The sequence below is a fragment of the Lactuca saligna genome, chromosome 9, assembly GCF_052625555.1.
Source record: "Lactuca saligna cultivar CGN05327 chromosome 9, ASM5262555v1, whole genome shotgun sequence".
Classification (NCBI taxonomy): Eukaryota; Viridiplantae; Streptophyta; class Magnoliopsida; order Asterales; family Asteraceae; genus Lactuca; species Lactuca saligna.
Window position 1 is genome coordinate 127,575,224 of NC_136425.1, and position 24,768 is coordinate 127,599,991.

Consider the following 24,768-nt stretch of genomic DNA (forward strand, 5'->3'; position numbering starts at 1 on the left):
TGATAGTGATTTTACATTAGACTTGAATAAATGTTGTTATTCTCCATAAATGGCAAGAAATGCTATTTCCTTTCATGCATTGTATAAACAAGGGCTCACCTTTTATTTTGATACTAAAAGTAGTGGTATTGATGCTTTCTATAATAGTGTTCTTTATTTTAAAGCATTACCTTGTGATGGTGTGTATGAAACTGTATCTATTGTCGATAACTTAGGAAATAATGTATTGCGTATTAATTCTTCCACTACCTTAGATAAAGCATCTTTATGGCATTGTCGTCTTGGACATGTAAGCAAGAAACGCATAGGCCAACTCCAAAAGGATGGAGTCTTGGAATCATTCGACCTAAAGTCGGATGATAGTTGTGAATCTTGTCTACTTGGAAAAATGACAAAGTCATCTTTTTCTGGCACTTGTGCTAGGGGTGAAGGTTTGTTGGATCTCATACACACAAATGTGCCTGGACCCTTCAGAACCGCCACTAGAGATGCTAATCGCTTTTATCTGACTTTTATTGATGATTTTAGTAGATATGATATGTCTACTTAATCAAACATAAGTCAGAAAACTTTGATAAATTCAAAGAGTTTAAGCAAGAAGTGGAGAATCAGTTGTGTAGGAACATTAAGATGCTTCAATCTGATTGAGGTAGTGAGTATCTTAGTACCGAGTTCCTTGACTATCTTAAGGAATGTAGGATAGTCTCACAATTGACACCTCCCAGAACACCACAGTTGAATGGTGTATCTGAGAGGCGCAATCAAACCTTGTTGGACATTGTTCGTTCCATGATGAGTCAAGTTTCGCTACCAATCTCATTTTGGGGATATGCCTTAGAGACTGTCGCCCATATCCTTAACCTAGTCCCTACAAAGAAGGTTGCCAAAACACCTCACGAGATGTGGACTGGAAAAGTTCCAAATCTAGACCACATCAAGGTTTGGGGTTGTAAGGCTTTCGTGAGACCTAAGACTCACAACAAGCTTGAACCTCGAAGTGAGAGGTGTATTTTCATTGGCTACCCACATAAATCTTTTGGTTATACTTCTATAGACCTAGTGACAATGTGGTCTTTGTAGCAAGAAGAGGAGTCTTGACAGAGAGAGAGAGAGGGAGAGAGAGAGAGAGAGAGAGAGAGAGAGAGAGAGAGAACTCATAACCCAAGGAGACAGTGGGAGGCAAGTTGACCTTGAAGAAATTCAAGAGTCAAGCGGTGAAGGAACCTCAAACCCTAGCCCTCAACCTGAGGAGGAAACTCCTATTGAGCCGACTGAAGAGTACGTACCTCTGAGGCGTTCCACCAGAGCTAGGAATGCACCTGAGCATTATTATGGTTTCCATATTACTGCAGAAGGTGATACCCTTATCAATGATAATACACTGATAAATCTAAAAAGATCCTAACAGCTACACGGAAGCCATGTCAGGCCCTGAGTCTGATAAATGGAAAGAGGCTATGGATAGCGAGATACAATCCATGTATGACAATCAAGATTGTAACTTGGTTGATAATGTACCAGGTCGTAAGACAGTAGGGTGCAAATGGATCTTCAAGAAGAAGACCAACATGGATGGTAATGTACACGCTTATAAGGAACGATTAGTTGCAAAGGGTTATTCACAAACTCTGGGAGTTGATTATGATGAGACCTTTGCACTAGTGGCCAAGATTAAGTCTATTAGGGCTCTGTTAGCCAATACTGCATTTCATGACTATGAAATATGGCAAATGGATGCTAAAACTACTTTCCTTAATGGAAAGTTGGCTGAGGATGTTTACATGGTTCAGCTAGAGGGTTTTGTAAGTACAGAATACCCTAATAGGGTGTGTAAGCTTGAAAAATCCATATATTGATTGAAACAAGCACCTCGCAGATGGAATCTTTGCTTCAATGAGAAAGTCAAAGAGTTTGGCTTTTTGAGATGTGAAGATGAATCTTGTATATATGTCAAGGCTAGTGGGAGTATAGTTAGTTTTTTGGTACTATATATGGATGACATACTGCTCATAGAAAATGACATTCCAACCTTGCAGGAAGTGAAATCCTGGCTTGGGAAGTGTTTCGCTATGAAAGACCTAGGAGAAGTTGCCTATATCCTCGGCATAAAGATTTTGAGAAACAGGAGTAAAAGACTAATTGGACTTAGTTAGAGTACCTACTTCGACAAAGTTCTGAAAAGGTTCAGTATGGAAAATTCCAAGAAAGGAGATTTACCTATTCAGTGTAATACCAGACTGAGTAAAACTCAGAGCCCGAGTACAGATGAAGAGATAGCTGAGATGAGTCGAGTCATGTATGCTTCCGTTGTAGGCTCGATCATGTATGCTATGACTTGTACTCGTCCTGATGTTGTTGTTGCTTTAAGCATGGTTAGCAGATATCAGAGTAATCCTGGCAAGGCTCACTGGACTATAGTCAAGAATATTCTCAAGTACCTGCGAAGGACTAAGGACTGGGTCCTTACCTTTGGTGGGAGTGATGACTTGAAAGTAGCAGGGTATAGTGATGCTAACTTTGAGACTGATAGGGATAATTTCTACTCTCAGTTGGGCTGGGTCTTTACCCTAAATGGAGGGGCAATTACTTGGAAAAGTTCCAGGCAAGATACAATGGCTGATTCCACTTGTGAATCAGAGTATATAGCAGCAAGTGAAGCAGCAAAGGAGGACATATGGCTAAGGAACTTCATCGGAGACCTTGGAGTTGTACCAGCTATTAAAGAGCCCATGCAAATTTTCTGTGATAGTGAAAGTGCAGTTGCCTTAGCAAAGGAACCAAGGGATCACGGGAGATCCAGGCACATCGACAGAAAATATCATTTCATCAGACATCGAATAGAAGAAGGAGTCCTCATGGAAAAGAGGGTATCATCAGATAAGAACCCAGCAGATCCCCTCACGAAGGGACTGAGTAGGGTTAAGCATCTTCAGCATGCTAGGAGCATAGGGCTAAGAGATGATATTAGTTTTTAGAAGTTAGATAATTTTGAAGTATGTAAAATGTAATTGACATTTGATGATAAATAAAAGTTGTTATTTATGAGTAAAGTGTTTCTATCACTTGTCAATCATTTACTAGTATTTCTTTTGCATGTTTTAACTTCCAGAATAATTATGTTATGGTATATATCATATTATTCAAATTCTCCACAGTCAATCATATGTTGGAAGTACATATGAATCAAGACTGTCATAGGATGGTATGTAGAGGTTCAAGATGTTGGACAAAGGGGGCTACAACACTCATGAGTGCTCATAAGTTCTGAGTATTGGATTCAACCCACGCTCATTGGTATCACTTCATGGAATTTCTCTCGAGTGATCATGAGACGGTAATATCATATAAGTCTTTAAACCTAGACATATTATTTGTTACCTATGAGTTGGTTATGCATTGATTGTACGGAAACACATTGGTAACTCGATGTTATAAAACGTACCTTTGTGTGTAATTCAACAAGTACTAGAGCAAACATATGAGTCAAAGTTTATCTGTTCCTTCTTGGATTAGAAGCGATATCTAGGCCCCTCGATGATTTTGTTTTGACCCATGTATCGGGCCCAGTCATAACTAAATTGATGTGTTCAATTAAGTTATATGTTAAACAAATCAGAAATCAGGAAACAACTACTAAACAATAGAAATACATTGTTCCATGTGTTTGTCCGACTGATATCTAGAATAGAGGATTATATGATCACTTATCTAAAATGGCACTCCATCATCTTCTCAGTTCCGAGAGACCTTGAAAGAGCTACGATTGCTAATCAGTTCCTGAAGTCATACTTGCAACTATAGTTATTAGACTTATCCAAGTGGGAGACTGTTGGATATAGTGTCTAAGTCCATAACTATATTTGGTATGTACTCGACCCAACCTGGCATGGTCCATTTGGTTTGCATGGCATCGTGCACTTGGATAGACTAAATGAGAGAAATAAGACACTTATGGTTTATTAATATATTATAAGTTCTAATATATTAATAATAAGAATAATAATATTTAGTTAGTATTGATCAATAATTAATATAGAATTAATTATGTGATCAAAAGAAGACTAATTAAATATATGGGTTGATTGTTTCAATCATCCATAACTTATATAGTGGGCCAAGGCTCCATGGATTATGAAGTTGGGCTAAACCCATAAGATGCTCCATGGGGGTTACGTAACCCTAATTGTAACATACTATATAAAGAAGCCATTCTTCACCATTTTCGGCCACTAGAGTGAATGAAAGAGGGCTAGCCGAAATTCTAAGAAGTATTATTCTCTTAAGAGTTTATTCCAAGTGTACTTGGTGTTGTGTAAAGCATTTGAGGCATCACACTTGAGGTGCTAGGCTCACAAGGTTTCAAAGGAATCCAAGCTACAAAGAGGTATGTAATTCTTACTAACTATTAGAATAAAAGATCCCTATGTATGCTAGATAGGATTATGAACCTTGGAAAATCATTTTGCATGTATCTTAGTCAAACATAGATCCAAGGTTTCTAGGGTTGCATGTACACCATAGGAGTGTTAGAATGCTCAAAACCCAACAGTACTACCTTCCACACCATCTTGTAGTCGTCCCAAGTGCTCCTCCTAGGATCCTAATTAGCAAGTACTCTATCCCTCACAGATATTAACTACTATCTCAGTAGACTACTCAAATGATCATCTAGGTGTCTCTCTTAGATTACTTCTCGACTCAAGAGTCTCTCTCTAAGAAGTTCATGCTAGGTACTCCTACTCATCACATACACATAGCAAATAGCAGATAACATCAATTAACAACACCCCCTAGACTAAGACATCAAGAATCAGGCAACTCTAGCCTTAATTTCTGAAATACCTAGCCAATCCTCTAACATGCAACACTAATATCTCATAAGTATCTCATAATATAAACAAGTAATGGTATTTTGGGAAATCACCGTTCGGGCTCTGGTTGATTGTACACACTGCAACATCTTGTTTTCTCTTTAAAACTCTTACTCGCTTTAGAAAAAAATCATTTCTTTTTAGAACATTTTATCAAATCCTCAGTTTGAGTCCAGACATACCCGACAGTACATCCGAATCCCACAAAATAAGGCTCTAATACCAATTTGTAACACTCTAAATATTCAAACAAAATTTTCATTTTTAAACCACATAAAACTCAATATCACATTTCTCATAAACCATAAATGTATTAGTTGTTAAAAACACAAATAAAAAAATGAATGATAATATCGCACAATCCTCAAACATAATCTCAAACAGGTATGTACAATCAAGTCGGTTCCTTCTTGCGATCGTGAGAAGTACCTGAAACACATATCACACAACATGGTAAGCACGAATATTAGTGACTTCCCTAAAATACCACATACACAAATGATAAGCCTCTCATGGCTATAGCTCGACATGGACCCTCAGGTTGTGAATCTCGGTGAGGACCCTCTGATCTCACTGCTCCGTGTGGACCCTCCGGTCTCACAACTCAGGTTGGACCCTCCAGTCCTGTATCTCAGTGAAGACCCTCTGGTCTCATAGCTCGGTGTGGACCCTTCGGTCCTAACTCAGTAAGGCACAGAATAATATAGCATATATCACAAAGACAAAATTCATAATATCACATAACTCAGTATAAGAACATAGGACCCTCCGGTCGATAACTCAAATAAGACCCTTTGGCCACACAATATTATTTCTCAGGTAAGTATAGTGAGAAGACTTACCTCGTAAGTAAGCAAGTAGATCTAGTACCCCACGAACAGTCTACACTCTGCCAAAATAATATAATCATCTCTAATTAGCACTTTATACTCAAAACTCTAAAATTTACGCTAACCCCTTTCCTCACTCTTGGAAAAGGGTGAAAGACTATTTTACCCCTCCATGGTCTCATTAACTCATGTATTGACCAAACCCTAAAAGGCAACAGAAGTCAACACTCGAGTCAACAGTCCATGTTGACCCAACTCGTCGAGTACATCAATGCAACTTGTCGAGTTCCTTCATTTTCTCTGAAGTATTAGGAAAATCCAACTTAACTCGTCGAGTTGTCTCACAAACTCATAAAGTTGTAACACGTCTAGACTATTAGGGAAATCCCTAGCCAACTCATTTGGCTCATCCACTTGTCGAGTCCTTTCAGCCTATTCTCTCATTCATACATTTTTAAGCAGAACTAAGGCTTCATACTCTAGATCTAGCCTTCTAATGCTAAAATCTAATGTAAAGTTGGAAGCTTTACATCCATGCATGGCATCTAGGGCTCAAAATGCCAAAACAAGCTCTAAAGAGGGTTTAATGCATGAAACCTGGCCAATAGTTTGATGAAGCTTGAATCTTTTGGCCCAAGGGACCTCACACTATATAGATCTAAAGTCTCAACTCCATGGCAAGCTCAAACCACTCAAAGGCTAAAAAGGAAGAGGGAAATGGCCACAAGCTCCCTAAAGAAGAGAATTAACCAAACAATGATCAAGGTTATAGCTTTTTAGCTCCAAATAGCAGCTAGCAATGGAAGAACACTGGATCAAAGGGCTTCTTCTCGTTCCAAGCCTTATGATCTTCTATCTCCTTCCAATAATGCACCAAATCACACACTTTTAGTGTGTGTATATATATATATATATATATATATATATATATATATATATATATATATATATATATCACAGATGATACCAGCTCATTTAGGGTTGCTCTCAGGGTGTTAACGTGATAAGGGAGGCGAAAATAAAAGCTTAACGTCCGTTACATCGGACACAAACACTGAAAATTAGGGTTTTCACACTCAAATCCTACTCATTGATTTGGGGTCCTCCAACTCATCGAGTAGACTCTAAAAATCACGTGGCCTTTAAATCCTCTACTCGGCGAGTCGGGGCATCCAACTCGTCTATTTTCTCTGACAACATTAATGAAAATTAATAAAATATTATACCTGGGAGTCCGGATGTGATATTAATTTTCCCAAGCCGTAAGTATTCATGTGATTTTAGTTTCCAATTTTTTACTTACTTTTATTGATACCATGCTTTTTTGTAAAGGTTTATATTAATGTCTCTCAGTTTACAGTCGATTTAGTGATTCGAGCTGCGTAGGCTGAACGAGCCCCAAATGAGAAGGAGAAGTAGTGGAAGGCAATCCTTGTAGATCTCTTGAGGAGGGTGGAGTTGCTGAGTAAGGAGAAGGCCGAGAAAGAAGAAGAGCATGTTGTGGATATTAAAGACGTGATTACAGAGGTGAAGGTTAGTGATGTTGTAGACATTTGGCAGGCAAAGATCAAACTCCCAAAAGACATGGCCAATGCAGGATCCTATAATTTTGCTTGTTGGCATGAAGCAGAAGGCGAGAAGGTTGCGACCAATGATAACCAATCCACGGTTTAGCCTTATTTAAATAAAATCATTTAAAATGTTTTTTGTTTGAAAGTTTAAGACAATTAAGAATTTTGTTTTTACGGGTTGGTGTGCAGCTCTTTTAATACTATGGTTGTTTTATATCCTCTTTTGCATGTTTGACTTACGTGGTTGATTTGTGTAGCAGTACGATTTCTAATGATTTGTAACACCTGGTTCTTCGTACGCATTTTATTATAATGTTTTTTGAATATCTACTCGACGAGTTGGGAGCCCCAGACTCGTTAAGTAGAAACGTGATTGGATGCGGGATTTAAGTCGCCTAATCGACGAGTAAAGAGCCTCGACTCGACAATTAGGGCTGTCTGGATGAAACCCAAATCTTATGGCCTTTTAAGCCCCAAAAGGCCATGCATGGAAGGAAAGTTAGGAGATTTACGTGTTCAAATGACGTCTAAGGCATAGAACTATGTTAGTATGCTTCAGCTTGGAGTATTATGGCTTTTGGACCAAGATCTATGTTGTAGAGAACTAGGGTTTTAGCTAAACCCATTAAGAAGGAATAATAACGGGTAAAGTTAGAAACTTTACCCATAAAAGGGCATTTCTAGTATATAGATGGAGTAAGGAGTTTGGATCTGAAGCATAGGAGCTAAATCTTTTAAGATAGCTCAATAAGACCGGGGAACTCAGCGAGTTAAGAGAGGGACTCGACGATTTGAGTCGTTTTGTCTCGATTCAGTTTAAGGTGGAACTGTATGAGTCTACGAAGGGAATCGATGAGTTAATTCACCAAATCGCGACTATGAGTAGCCAGGGAACTTGGCTAGTCAGAGGGATGACTCGACGAGTTGGATCGCGATTTCAAGTTTTTGGATTTATAGACTCGACGAGTTGATAAGTCAACTCGGCGAGTTGAATCAACTCAGAACATTGACTTTGACCAGAATGTTGACTTTGACCAGGGGTAAAATGGTTATTTTACCCTTAGAAGGATTATCGGTTTTTGACTAAGTGATTATTGTGATGATAATAGTAGGGGAGTCATTAGAGCAGCCATCAAAGTTTTCTCACTTGAGATTTCAACAGTCAGCTTTGTGAGGTGAGTTTTCCTCCAGTAGGAACGGGTCGAAGGCACCATGGCCGGTTCGTTTATGTATGATAGTATGTTCTAGATTAAGGTCCGATGTGGGGCGAGGCCCAATGTAGGTTTATATGTTTTTCCGAATTTTAATCCGATGTCGGGACGGTACTCGAAGAATGTTAGTATACTAGGTGTCTTTGTGATTCTTGCATGTGTATGTATTTGTATGTTTCCGGACTACGCTCTGATGTCGGGGCGTTTCCCAAGGAATGTTTGTTTGTTTCCGGATTTCGGTCCGATGCCAGGGGGAGAAATGTGTATATGTCTATAGTTAGGAGATTATGCTTATGTTATGTGTATTAATATTTATCCTTATATATATGCCGAGTTGAGTTTCGATGCCGGATAGGGCCCAATCCCAGTTACGATCTGATACCGGGCGGAGCCTGATGCTGGACAAGTTGATGTCGGGAAGTGGCCAATGTAACAGGGTGGGGCCCAACGTATGTTATATATGATTATGTAATTATGTGTATGGTATGTGGTAGTACGGGGAGACACACTATGCTTCGTGCTGAAAGTTTTCATTTTTGGTCTTGTACTTCCGTTAGTAAGGGGATGAGCTCGGGATTACTGCATGGCACACACCATAGCTTTTAATCTGGGAAGATTCACTATGATATTCTGGATTTGTGATATAGTGTTTTGAGATGATATTTTGAGATATTACACTTATGTTTTATGAGATGATTGGATTACTATGTTTTTGTTATAAATAAAAAAAATGTAAATTTTGGATTGTATTTTTGGAATGTTTCAAGTTGGTATCAAATCCTTGGTTTGAGGGATCCGGGTACACTCTCAGGTGTGTCTAAACTCAAATTGAGGACTTGGTATGAAAATTTTCAAAAGAAAATCATTTTTATAAAAGGAACCTTGAGAAAAAGAAAATAATTTTGAAAAGAGAAAAGAACTTTGAAAAGAGAAAAGGGTGTGGTGCATTCAATTAGATGAGCTCAAGTAAAACTGTTGGAGTTGGTGTCTAAGCCCATAACTATAACCGGGATGTACTTGATCCGATTGTAGCATGGTCATTTTGGGTTGCCTTCACCAGTGCAATTTAATAGGATGGACTTTTGAGAATAGGCTATTTGTGATTTATTAATATATTATAAGTATAACATATTAATTAAGAAATCATATTATTTAATTAGTATTGATCAAGAATTAATTTGGAATTAATTTAGTGATCAAAAGAGACTAATTAAATGATTCTTATAGTGTAGGCCAATGATCCGATGTCACAACTAGGAATTTGGTGCCTTATAAACATCGAACAACGATAACAAATGTAAACCAACAATGTGAAAACATGTATGATGCTCATTCAATAGTAACAAAATTTCAATCAAACACTTCATGCAAGCCCTGCAAAATAGTCAACAAAGAATTGGAAACCCTAGAAATCCCGGTTTAAGTCCATTTTGTACTAGGATTTTCTTATTGGGCCTAAGGGGCCAATAAGCTTCTAATTGGACTATCTTGGGTTCAGAACTCTTAAATGGGCTCTAATTGGACCCACTTCCATTTATTTTAATATTTTGGGCCATATGTGGCTTAGAATGAAATAAAATGCCTTAATGAACCTTATTGGGCCATAACAAGTTTAAATTAGCCCTAATAGGTCATAAAAATCATTCTTTGATTTTATTGGGCGAAAAATCATCTAACTTAACCATTAAATGGGCTTAAGCATACAAGGCCCAATTATTTTTCTCTCCCCTCTCCATTCTCGGCCCAAAACCACAAAAGAAAGGAAGGGTTGACTTCCATTGCCACCTCTTTATTATCCCTAGGATTTCCATGCTTATAACTCATATTTCCATGCAACCATCTCATCAAATTCTCTCTTCCCCTCTCTCTTTCCATCCTCGGCCGAACACTGTACACACACCTCACCAAAAATTCTCTCTAAACCACTCTCAAGATCATCTTCTTCTCCTTCGAAGATCTTGAAATTTTGGCTTGAAATCTAAGGATTTTCATCAAGTAGTTCACATCTTTGGTAAGTTATTTCTTTGATTCATAACATATCTTCTTCATTTTACCAACAATCCCCCTTATCTCATACAAAATCATGATCACTCTCTTAGAAATCATCTAAGTTCAAGATTTACCAAGAGGACTTGCTAGGATCGAAACTTTCTTCATTTTCTCTCTTCAAAACCAAAACTATAACTCAAGGTGAGCTTCATACCCCTCTCTTTTTGGTTTTTATGTGTTTTATGGGGGAGAATACAAGAAAAATGTGTAGATCTATGTGTATGTGTATGCTATGCATGATTCCATGATTTAAGTTATTCTACACTTAACTAGTCAAGAATGATAACTTATAAGATTATGATGAATATATTTCCAACATAAAACCCTTTTTTGGGCTCAAATTGTCAAAAATACTAAATTTTGGTTAAAAGTTGCCAATTCACAATTTCATAAGGGTCAAAATAGTCAAAATAGTTTCAATAACCAATATTCGCTGTATTAAAATTTTAAAAGAACTAAAAATGTAAATTTTTAGCTTAATGAGCTAATTTTGGGCTTTTCGGCCCTATAAGTCCAAAAATTGCGAAAAATATCATCTAAAGGGGCTGAAATGAAACTTTCTGCAAATCAGGGGATACTAAGTGTAATAAAACTATTTCAAGAGTCAGAAATGCTTTTTATTTCCAAAAATGATCAAAAATGAAAAGTTTTTGGATTTCGGGTCAAAACTGTAAAAATTAGAAAAGTTGGGTTTTAACCAAAAATTACTATTCTAAAAAGATTTAAACAGTTAACAAAATAAATTTTGAGTTAAAACCATTATTTCAACAAATTTATGATATAAAGGTGTCAAGAAAATGATTTAAGGATTAAAATGTTTTTTCTTTTATAACGAGAACTAAATTTGCCATTTTTACAAAAGAAAAAAACTAAACCATTATTTGTGAAACAATTATGTTATTTATACAAACACATCCAAAAACCAATAAGTTTCAAAAGAACTTATGGTTTTGGATTTAGGTTTACCCAAAACCGACACATGCCTATTCACTACTCTTACATTTTTGTCATCTCCACTCTCTTCTGACACAATGCTTGATAAATGTCATCCTATATGGCGTAATCTTGATGCCTGTTAGTGCAAGCAAAGTAATCATCTATATCTCTCTCTCTCTTTTTTTTTCTCTCTCTCTCTCTCTCTATATATATATATATATATATATATATATATATATATATATATATATATATATATATATATATATATATATATATATAATGTAGTGCTTCACTTGCAAAACCCACCTACAAATCTTTCTCTCTTCTCACTGGTGTCCTTTTGTTTTGGGTAGCCATGGGAGGGTATTAAAAGCTCAAGAGCTTTTACGAGTTACCTAAGTAAAACCTTAATTGTTATATCGATCCAGTAATTTTATCAACCCATAAAGCACACATGTTAATGGATTTCGATCACCGGTCCTTCCTAATTCTATTCACCGCTACTAATACTCATCTGAAATCTTATTTTCCTTCGATACCCATTTAATTAACCATCTGGAGTGTTTTCTTCCCTAATACTGGTTTCTTCTCTTTAAGAACGCAGAATTTGCATCTTTGTTTTGACAGTGTGTGTCGTTCATGTTCAAATTGTTGTCTCCTTCCTCTAAGTTTCAGGTGATCGATCCCCATTAAGGTATCTGACCATCTCCAACTTCTGCTCCTAAAGAGTCTCTAGCCTCTTCCCTTTTCTATATATGTAGAATGTTGATGATACGGAGTCAATAGTATAGAATAGATAGAATTGTCGAATGTTCTCTTCTGGTTTTCAAACCACAAACACATACACAAAACAGTTTCCTCAAAGAAATTTGAAAGACATAGAAGGTGAGAGATCGCGAAGGGGTAGATATGGAAAATCAAGGAGGAGAGATGGCTCACCCTATCAACAGCACATATGGTGGAGGCCATGGGCATCGTCACATGCTTCATCATGAATCTGCACCACACAATCACATTGTCCCATCTTCAGCGGCAGCAGTAGCAGTAGCACAGAAACAACACCAACACCAATTACAAATACCAATAACAACCGGGCCCACCAGAATAGTACCACTACCCTCGTGTTCTTCCATGGAGGAGTCTGTACTAGTTCCCTACACCAACAATGACGACAACAGGATGATGGTAAGGTACAGAGAATGCCTCAAGAACCACGCAGTTTCCATTGGAGGGATTGCAACAGATGGGTGTGGTGAGTTCATGCCCTCCGGGGAAGAGGGTACCCTTGAAGCTCTCACCTGCTCAGCCTGCAACTGCCACAGAAACTTCCACAGGAAAGAGATTGAAGGTGAAATCCACCACCACCACCCAGTTTCCTGCGACTACAATTACCACTCTGCCCCTCCACATCTTAACAGAATTGAGCTTGGAAATGGTAGGAAGGTAATTTTGCAGGGTCATCATCACCACAGGGGTATTCTTGGAACAGAATCTTATGGGTACAACCACAATCATGCTGGGGTAGTTGTACCTTCAAGAGCACCATTACCATTGATAATGTCGTACGATATGGAGATTGGATCTTTTCCATCAGAATCTGATGAACTTGAAGGGTTTATGAGCAGGCATCATCCACCAACACAACCACATCAGATAGTGAAGAAGAGGTTCAGAACAAAGTTCACAGAAGAACAGAAGGAGAAGATGCTCAGTTTCGCAGAGAAGGTTGGGTGGAAGATTCAAAAGCAAGAGGAGTCGGTGGTGCAACAGTTTTGTCAAGAACTAGGGATCAAAAGGAAAGTCCTCAAGGTCTGGATGCACAACAACAAGCTCAGCTTAGCGAAGAAGATCAATCCTGTTGCTCAAAACCAAGTAAATTAGGTAATGCATGGAAAGGTTTTAACACTTATCTCCATTGATTACGATGTTCAAATTAAGTATACAGTAGCAAAAAATGTTAGGTAACTATTTTGTCTTTAGCTTTCTTTATCTCTTTGGTGGTGGGCAACCTTTCCTTTATTGGATTATATATATTATGCTTTTCGGGGTCAATTTATAATATATAATAACATTGTTGGAGATTATGCGATGAAGTTAGTTTAAGGAAAAGGGAATGGTGACATATTGATGTAGTCGATGCCTTAATAAGCTAGTCCGTTAAATATATGCTCGGCCCTTCTGTAGAGGAATTGAGTTGCATGGAACTTTATTTTCAAAAGTTGGTGACACTTGTTTATCAATTATCATGTTATATTTTCACGTCCCATAAGATAATTTGCACATATTCTCCCTTTAACAAATTAAATAGAAATAAAAAGGCCATGTACAACTACAAGAAACTAATAAAAAGTACAAAAAATGCTACAAAACATTTTTTGCAGAAAAATACTAGTTCGAAACATCAACCACTCACTAGAAACAAAATTACGTTTAGTGTCACAAACTTTTAGTGACACATTGGTTTTATGCCACTATATATCAACTTTTAGTGGCATATAATTTAGAAATTTTAGGTTTCCTCTTAAAATTCCCTCCAAGATCATTACGCTCAATCCTAATTTTTTTTTTTTTTTGAGTTTTAAACGGAGCAACACCTCAACTTTCACTGCCCTAATTCATCTTGTAGATCCATACGCCGACATTCTTCTCCCCCTCCCTTCCTCGAAATTCTCCACTTCTTATCCATTAGAATGGCTTCTCCATCTACGTCGGCCACCGCCTATTCCCCCATCCTCTACCCAACATCTTTATCGCCATGGCTACATCATTGCTTCTAAGTTTTATGTTTTGATCTCCAGGTAATTGCCTCTCCGCTCTGTGTTTATTCTTCACATTAGTGCGACAAATTACATATTCATCTACACGTGTATTCAAAGTCACAAGAAAACTTACCAATTTATGTCCATCTGATGAACTGATTTTGGGGTTACTGGAAAATGTTTATAGGATGATCTATCTAGTTTATTTTAAATTTCATGTGTAAGTCATACTTTGGAGCAAACCAAGTGTTTGTCGAAATGTTGATGCAAAAAAATGTTGGTTTGATTAACGTAAGTATAAGCTATAAATTCCTATATGTACTGTATAAATTAGTTTCTCACCAAAATAATTCAAATGAGTATTGATTATTAACCATATGAATTTTGAAATTAAAATATAAATGTTTGGCAGAAAACTTGGTAAAAGGATAACAAATTTTGATTTTTTTCATCTGTATTTTAAATCTTGAATATTGTTATTAGACAAGTTGTAGTTTGAGTTGAAGTAATGATATTATGTTTCATTTATTATTTAAATCGCCTTATTATTATTTTATATTCTATTTAAAATTTAAAAAATTAGACATAATTTTTTAGTATCATTATTTTGTGTTACAAAAAAAGTGTCTTTAAAAACATGAAAATAATATTTATTTTAACATAATAAATAGTGGCATAAAAGTAGTGCCACTAAAACCTAGAAATACTATAGTGGCATAATAGAAAAGTGTCACTAAAACCTAATTAGCTGGAGCGACACAACCAAAAAGTACCACTAAAGGCCTTTAGTGGCAGTGTTTTTAGTGGCATTATTTTTTTGTGCTGCTGATTCTCCTGGGGGCTTTTAGTGACACATTTTCAGTTTTTAGTGATACTTTTTCTATGCCACTAAATATCATTTTATTTGTAGTGACTTAATAATATATATATGACATCCGATCCAAAATACACATCAAAACATAGTGCATTAATATATCCAAAATACTAGTCTAAAATGCTAACACAAACAAAACATTACGTACATAAATCCTAAAAGTAGCTACTTGTCCTCATCACTCCTCTCGTTTCCTTCGGTTTCACTTCGTCGTGGCAACGATTGAAACCATTCTTCCAGTGCCGCACTACATGTTGGGTCTTTTAGCATTGTTTGCAGCATGTCCAACTACAAATAAATATATTACCAACATATCATAATAGCATTCTACTTTACAAATTAAGGTCATAATGATTATAGCATCCTACATTTTTATTTTTCCATTATAGCATTTTACTTTCCAAATACACTTAAACATACATCCTATATATATTGCATATGCATTATAACATTGTACTTTTTTTTATTTTTTCATTATAGCATTGTACTATAACTAAATTTACGAAAATATAAGCAAAGTACAAAATATATTACCAACATATCATTATAGCATTCTACTTTACAAATTAAGGTCATTCTGATTATAGTATCCTACATTTTTTTCATTTTTCCATTATAGCATTATATTTTCCAAATACAGTTAAACATACATCCTACATATATTGCATATACATTATAGTATTGTATTTTGTTCATTTCTCCATTATAGCATTGTATTATAAAACTAACAATTACTTGTGATTATGGTGGTGGCTATATCAGTGGTTGTTCTTGATTGTACATCGATGCAATGGGAGAAGGTTTACACCCGATGCCTTTGATATGGCCGCATCGAGCACCCAAAATTCTTACAAAACAATTTTTTATGTCCTCTTTGTTGAGACCGCTTGCTTCAGAAGAAGCTTGAGTTTGTTGATTGGTCTCTTGGGCTAAGGCATTCTGTATTTTCAAAAAATGTTTAACATCATACTATATATATATATATATATATATATATATATATATATATATATATATATATATATATATATAAACACTTATATGAAAATACAAATTAACCACTAACATATTGTTGCTCGACTATAGGACTACTAAATACTCCTTGATGATCAGTATTAGCCTTACGAAATGTTTCGAGTCTAGTGATGCCATATTTAACATTAAAAATTAGATTCATTTTGTTGGAAAATTAGTTTTACTAATTTCCAGCAATGGATTTTTTCCCATTTTGAGCATGAATTTTGAACACTAAATATAATCAAAACGGATTAATGATTATATATTTGTGTTCTCCTTCCGTGATATCTTCGTTTCGTTATATCACACGTCAAAAACAGATTAAAAACGAATGAAAAATTACTTGTAGAGTAGTTAGAAGAAAATAATAAATGAGTTGAGTGGGTTTTAACTCATCCCACATTGGTGGGAGAAAGAACAGAAAATTGGTTTGTAACTACAAAGACTAGATACATTTGTAACACTTACAGAAACTAATGCTCTTTCTTGCGTGTTCATGCTGGGGGTGCAAATGCGTGCCGATTTGGCTTGGGTTTACCAAACTTGTGTGTGAGCGCGTCACTACTAGAAAAACAGCCTTTTACGACGCTCATTGCGCGTCGTAAAAGGCTCAGACGACGCGCAAATACGCGTCAAGGAAGGCCCTGTCATAAAGAGAGATGACGCGCTTTTGCGCGTCGTCTATAGACGACGCGCATTTACGACGCTCATTTACGACGCGTATTTACGACGCGCAGTGCGTATCAAGGAAGACCCTGTCATAAAGGAAGACGACACGCATTCGCGTGTCATAACCTTACGACGCGCGTGTTAATGACACGCAATGCGTATCAAGAAAGCCCCTGTCAAGAAAGGACATGTCATAAATGAAGATGACACACATTTTTGCGTATCATAATCTTAAATGTTTAAAAAAAATATTATTTATAGATTTACTAATTTTCAAATTAAATAATACATTAAAAATGTCATAATACAAAATAAAATACCATAAATAACAAAGATAATTCATTTCACTAATATGTCAAATACAAATAATTATTCCAATAGTGAGTAAATGTTATAATAAAATGAACTCATTTATATACAATTGTATTATCTAGCTTACTATGTGCCAACAACTCTCTATGTGTTTACTTTTGCTTTAGTCTCGTTTCCTCCAAAGCTTCTAAATCACAAACCTTTTTTAACATACTAGAGACAGGATCCAATCCATGGGGTATTTTTGGAAAATAGTCTGAACATTCTTGACAAATCATCAACCTGCAAGTGAAGGGTAGAAAGGGAAGAAACAAATGTTCACAACCAGTAAGAAATCTAAACACTAGAAGTTTCATAGTGATTGTTGATTCCTATAAACTCAAATGTGAGATGAGAGGCTTGTTCACAACCAGTAAGAAATACTAAGTAGAAAGAAACAAATCAGCACCGTTTTCTGCTTCTGCTGCAAGCAGTAATATGGAGCGTGACCCACGACAGATGAGGCAGTCATCTCCTTGAAAGCTAAATACATATGTTCTCGCAAAACTAACATAAAAAAACAAACAATAGTGAGAATAATTTGTGGCATTCATCACCTTTAGTATCCAGCCACAAATCAGGACCAATTCATCCATCAAACACACAATCAGCACTCAGCAAGCCCACTCCACTACCCTCTCCAACAGCAAGTCAAAGTAAGCATCATCCAAGTGTTAGTGCCAAAAAAAATCAAAACATTCATTAATTTTAACGTGTTGGGAGGAGAGCAATTAGGTAAAAGGATTGAGAAATTCGTACCCATGCTTATCTTAGCAAACTTGGTTTGGAACACCTGCACAATAAAATATAAATTATCAAAAGACTAAATGACTATCTTACCCTTACATTGAAAAGTCAAAGTGCCAATTTAATATGAAACATGGGTATGCTTGTATAAAAAACGGACCTTGAAGCCAGTGTCACCTAGATTGAAGTAGAATCTCTCCTGGTATCTTGAAAAAAAAAACAAGGGACTATTTATTTTAATTAAACTTACATAAAATATAAGAGATTCTTTATGCTGATTATATGTGTAGATAATTAGAAACTTAACTGAAAGCATTTTAAGTCCGGGGAGGGATAATATTGGGTCCATATGTAGGAAAAGTATCTGAAGTACATCACCTGAAATCGATCGACAACCACAACTCGAGCCTGGTCGTGATTATAGCTCAACTGCCACCTTCACACTCCCGTCAGAAGTTTGTTAATCAAATATGATCACTCTTGGACACGGGAATTAAACTTAATAAAGAATAAAATTTTGCTTTCCATTTGCTTTTCTTATTACGACATTATAATTTAAAAATCTTCTACATATCCTTTCTATTTGGATAAAATATGTTATAAATGGTATATATTTTTCAAAGAAAGCACATTGCTATCTGTTGCATTCATTTTTTTATCTCAAGAAATGTCTAGATTTTCATTAATTGGTAAACAAATTTAAGTTTTGTTCAGTTTTTACCTGATTGTACTTGGCTAAGCGCTCTCCACGAGAAGGATGCTTTGATTTGACAAGAGGCAAGACCAACCACCAGGTCAGCAATGAAAGAATCATCTATTTCCCCACTTCTCTATGATATCACCACCATAACTTGGAACCATCATAACCGGTCAGCAGATTCATACACATTTGAGAGGTTAAAACATCTTAGAAAACTTCCTCAGGGCATTATGGTCACATAAATGCTATACATCATCTTCCTCAGGCAGTTTCACTGCTGTGTAAATACCTGCACCAGCTAGTGCGCCAAGGATGGGAGCTGTAAGGTAGATCCATATGCCTTTGTAGTTATTTGCAGCTATTGCTGGTCCCAAGGTTCTTGCTGAGTTCATTGATGCTCCTATCAGTGGCCTATATCATTTCAACAAAGGGAAAAATGTGAACAAAGAGGTTACCCCTTTTAAAAAAAAAAAAAAAAAAAAAAAAAAAAAAAAAAAAAAAAAAAAAAAAAAAAACTTCTATCAACATACCCAGTTATCAGAATATTAAGAAGGTTCAATTTATACGTACCCATCTATAAGAATATTAAGCATGACAGTTGCCCCCACAGCTATTCCCGCTAGCTCGCCAACCTGTGGTGAAATAAAAATCAGGTTACAGTTATTTGAATAATTGCAAAATTTGTCTATGTTCATCTATATGTAAAATTTCCATAGCCAATTTTATATTAATACTATAAAATAATAAATATAAATAAATATATATATATACATATATATATATATATATATATACATATATATATATATATATATATATATATTACCCATGAAGACCAGGGGTAGATGGGCGATATACACTTGTTAAGCCTAATTGTCTAGCAGCTGAAGCAGTGGTTTCGCTAATGCATGCAACAGAACCCTCCCATGTCTGTGGTTCAGGTAGAAAATCCACCGAAGCACTGTTGCATGATAAAGATTAACAGATTAGAGGCCATTTTTTTGGATTTATTTTTCAGGTTTTATGTTTTTTTGGTTGCATAAAGCAATAAAAATAGCAATGAAAGAAATGGTGTCTTCTTGAAGTCAAAGTCCATGAAAGCATGAGGAAGATATTTGTTGAATTTCGCAATATATTATAACAAAAAAGTTCGAGAACTTTATATCTAAGAATACAAATTATTGGAGTGTAATGGAGACTGAGAAAACCTCTAAATAAGTAATCAGATAAGCTTCGGTTCGGTTAAGCTTTTTAAATTAGGTCATAAAACAAAGCATTGAACTAACCCCAAAAAGAACATGTGAAACTCCTTCAAAATTTACAAACAAAAAAATATTTATATTTATATTTAAAAACATGTGAAACTCCAAAAAAAAAAAAAAAAAAAAAAAAAAAAAAAAAAAAAAAAAACAGGTGGCATAATTAATAGAAAATGATCTTACTTTAATTGGATGCACGGCTATTGAAGACAAACTTCAAGAAGGGTAAGAAAGAAGCTGCAGCAACACCTCAACCCCTGCTGCAACAACATTTCCATTAACCCAAGGACAGAAGAAATTATGATGCTTAATTGGATCAAACTCCACTACTTCTTCAAAGTTGCTTTCCCCATTTGGAGGCCCTAAATACCAAAATATATAAATAAAATAAAAAAGATTAAATGTTCAATCATTTTTAATAGAAAAAAGGACTCTAACCTAGCCCATTTGCAGGAGGCTCACATGGTTATACATTCATGCTCTTTATGTTACATTTTCATAATCTCAGGTTCGTGAAATGGCAATGGTTTCTGCTGTTCAGGAAGCCCAGAAAGATAATCTCAGAAACTTTAGTGACTACATGATGACAGTGTTAGAGGTTAGTTTCTACACAAAGTCAAAGTTACACTTCAATTATGTATTCTGATATCTACTAAATTACCCTTTTACCGCCTGTTTAATACTAAATTACCTTTTTTTTTCTATCTGTCAGGATGACTGGCAAAAGGAAAAAAGGGACTTTCTTCACAGCTTGAGCTGCATCTCCAGTTTAGCAAGGACCAATGTAACTGATTCAAGCATTGGGGCTAACCGATAAGGGCCAATATTATCTCTATTTTCTAGTCCTCACATTTCATCTGGTCCTTCTAACATGGAGCTTTTGGCAATAGTTGATAAAAAGGCTGCAACATATGTCCAGGTTGTGAGAAAACTCATTGATGCAAGAAAACGTAGTTTAGAATATAAAGTAAGTCCATCAACTTATCATACTTTTGTTACTCGATTTATTTATTAATGTGTATTTTGTTCCATTTTTCAATCAGCTACTGCTTTTAAGAATGCATATGATCACAATCTTGGCCTGGATTCTTCTAGTGGTAACTCAGTTACCATGAACAAGATCTGGCATCTAATTCAGGTACACATTGTTTTCATATGTAGAAGATTGCTCTTTCAAGCATTTTGTCGATCACTTGGAATGCATATATGCTCTCTTTTTTCTAACCCATTTACTTTAATTGTACATTTATAACCATCGAAAACAAATGCCAAAATCACATACTTTAAGCATCGATTCATTGTAAAATATAAAATAAAACATCAAACTGAGGTTCAACAAAATAACATTAAGAGAGGGGTAGAGATTTTCGAGATGATCTACAGGGGATGAAGAAATAAAGTTCTTCTGTTCAAAAATAAAACCAAACAGATTCATCACTCTCAACATTTTAAAGACAAACATCAAGTAGTTAAACACAAATTTTAAACTGAAATTTAATCAATATAATGAAAAATCAGAAAAAACATACTCACAGTAGTAGTCGTGGCGGCCGTAGTTGTCGACTCCGCCATCATAAACTTTTTTGTTGAAGAAATAGGAGATGGTAGAAGCATCCTTTTCATAGCATAGTAACACCTCCCATTCCTGGGAGAAATAGGAGATCGTAGTTGTCGGCCGTAGTTAAACACAATTTTTGTTGAAGAAAGGAAACTTCAATTAAACGAACAACTTTACCATATTTGGGAGAAAAAATCGGGAATGGGTTACTATTAACGAACCTTAGAGAGTTTATCGCCACCAAGATGATGCAGATGCACGAAAAAAACCAGAATCCTTTTTTCTTGATTGAGAAGATGAAGTTGAGGGATGAATGAGAAGTCGTGTTCCCCTAATTTGCTTAATGGATGAAGAAATAGGACCAAGGCTAGAAGCGCAACTAGACTAGTGTTTGTAAACGTGGGGAGTCATTGTAGATGGAGTAGGGTAGAGGTGAAGAGGAGTGAGCGGGGTACTTCAAAATTTTGGGGGATTTTCCATGTTTCTAGTGGTGGCGGCTGCTAGGTTTTACAGAGAGTAGCAGGGGAGAAAATGAAAGAAGATATTACTATTTCAAATGTGTTATGTTTGATTAGGGTTTGCACATAGAAGGAAGTGAAAGTCGATCGGAGAAGAAGGGGTTTGCAGAGAGAAAGAAGGGAGAGAATGAAGTCGATTTGGCGGGTGTAGAGAGTAGAGAGGAAGAGGAAGCGGGTGTTCAAAATTTTGGGGGATTTAGTTTCCCCCCTGAGTCCCAGAAACGCACGTTTATTAAAATTATAAAGCGACATTTGTAGAGGACGCCCTTTTTATTATAGGTGCCCTCCGTGTTTTTAATATTTTTACATGAGACACTAATTTAAGGGCACTCAGTAATGCGCGACCTAAATCCTTAAAATTTTTGAAGAGATGACACTTTTTTAATGTCGCTCTCTAATGCGTAACATAAATCAAAGAGCGTCGTGTTTTGCGCGTCGTAAAAGGCCTTTTTTCTAGTAGTGCGTGCGTCCTGTGGGTATGAATGCACCACCGGTTGACCAAAAAAGTTTAAGGATCTTTTTTGCAATTATTTCTTTTCAGTTAACAGTTACAAAACGAATTAAGAGGCATTAATCAAAGATTTTGTTTTTTGATTTCTTGATTAATTGTCTTATTTAATTTTGACAATACGATTTTGTTTTAATTATATCAATTACATTGTGTAGTATAATTACAGCGCCTATGTGATTGACTAAGACACACCGAATGAAACAAAATACTGCTCTTCCTCCCTTATGCTTCTACTTCATCTTCCATCTCTTGTTGCAACCAAGATATAATCTGTCCAAGTGAGGGTTCGGATAATCTAGAAGAATTTCTTTCTACTATTGTAACGTGGGAAACGAACACCCATATATGGCGAATTTGTTTTAAGGAAACAGTGTCAAACACAAGACTTAGTAACAATTTATTGTTTGTTCTTTCTTGCAGATCCTATGGTTATATTTTTCCTAACAGTCTAAAAACAAACCATGTTTACGAAACGAGCAATTTGAAAAAAAAAAAAATATGTCTTCTCTTACAATTCTTGTTTTATTCCAAAAAAAAAAAAATCGTTCGAATCCTGTCTTCATAAATCTTTTTTTATGTCATCTTTTATAATTCTTATTGTCATAACTTCTTTTTTGCTTCTGTTTCAAAAAAATATTTTCTAAGACATAATTCAAGGAAAACAATTGTCTTAACAGTTTTTAGAATTCGTTTTCTAGAAAAATGACTCTTATTTAATAGTTTGAGTTTGTGTTATTGTGTACTAATACTTAACTGTTTTACATTATTTTAACTAAAATTGTTGGTTTATATGTGTAGTATGCTTGGTGAAAGCTCCCAACCACCAAAGCCTAATGGTAATCCTAATACTCAAGAAGTCCCCGTGATAACCATGTCGATCAATCATGCTAAGAAACCTAAGAAGTTCTCTAGACTGCACTTTAAAAGGTGGCAACAAAAGATGCTCTTATACCTCACCACATTGAATCTTGATAGATTCGTAACTGAAGAGGCTCTAAGGATGCCTGAAAGAGAAGGAGATGTGCAAGCTTTGAATGCGATTGAAGTTTGGAAACATTCTAATTTCTTATGTAGTAATTATGTTCTCAATGGTCTTGTTCATTCACTTTATAATGTGTATTGTGTAACAAAGATTAGCAAACAACTATGGGACTTATTTGACGAAAAGTATAAAACTGAAGATGTTGGGACAAAGAAATTTGTAGTTGCCCAATTTCTTGACTATAAAATGGTCGATGGGAAAACTGTTATGTCACATGTCCAAGCACTGCATGTCAAGGGTATGGGTTTTAATGAACCTTTTTATGTTGCTTCCATGAGTGAGAAGCTACCCCTAGTTAGGTTGATTTCAAGAGTTACATGAAACATAAGAGAAAGGAGATGTCCATTGAGGATCTTATTGTTTGCTTTTGAATTGAAGAGGATAATAAGATGGCTCAAAAGAGTAACTACAAACCTAAACCTGAGATAGCTAATGTCACACCCCCGAACCAGACGGCGGAAATGTCCGAGGGCTCGTGTGACTTAAATTGAATATCATCACAATGAATATACATGAATCATAACATAAACATCACCACGCATCAATATGTTACAACTGACATTGTTCACATCAAGTACATTGTTTTAACGTTACAAATCCATACATAAATTGTTTGATAGTTTTCAAAAGCAAAACAAACTAACATACTTGGTACTTATTCCTCAGCTTACCTATTACCTGAGAATACAAGTTATTTTGAAAACGGGTCAACATATGGAATGTTGGTGAGTTAATAAGCATGTTTGGTATGAAAATGTTTTGTGTGGTTTGAATGAAAACAACCCAGAAAATCTGATATTTTCTGAAAAGACCATTATTTTATAAAAAGGTGTGAAGAATCGTAAATATATATGCATAATGATTTCAAAACATGTGTAACTGGAAAAAAAAAAAAAAAAAAAAAAAAAAAAAAAAAAAAAAAAAAAAAACTTTATAATAATGTACAAGTGAAAATGTTGAACTTTCCCGGAAAACCCGATGTTTTCCAAAATAAAACATATCATATAATGGTTTGAATACTTACTCATTACGTGAATGACTTTGAATTACCTTGTTTATTTGGTTTACATTGGATTTATTTATGTGAGTCGTTATAACCATGCATGATAATGACTAGTTCGTCTGTCTTGGCACTCTGGTGAATGCCGAAATTGATCTTAAGTTTTGTCACCCTAGACTGGTCGAGTCTAACTGTAGCGAACAACTGAGGTGTAGGGGAGTCACCCCCGTATAGATCTATACACAAACTCTCACCTCTCCCTCCAGGAGACTTTGATTATAATTACAGACTA

General features: G+C 35.6%; 1 long non-coding RNA gene and 1 pseudogene across 1 annotated transcript; one reads left to right on the forward strand and one right to left on the reverse strand.

Annotated features, from left to right (window-relative positions):
* The first annotated feature begins 11,760 nt into the window (after positions 1 to 11,760).
* On the forward strand, positions 11,761 to 13,450 carry LOC145013894 (zinc-finger homeodomain protein 2 pseudogene; annotated as a pseudogene).
* Positions 13,451 to 17,505: 4,055 nt separating this feature from the next.
* LOC145014288 (uncharacterized) lies at positions 17,506 to 18,096 on the reverse strand. Its single transcript, XR_013665477.1, has 3 exons — positions 18,049 to 18,096; positions 17,901 to 17,934; positions 17,506 to 17,772 (listed from the first exon to the last, which is right to left on the reverse strand). It is a non-coding gene; the product is annotated as an uncharacterized LOC145014288 (long non-coding RNA).
* Between the last annotated feature and the right edge of the window lie 6,672 nt (positions 18,097 to 24,768).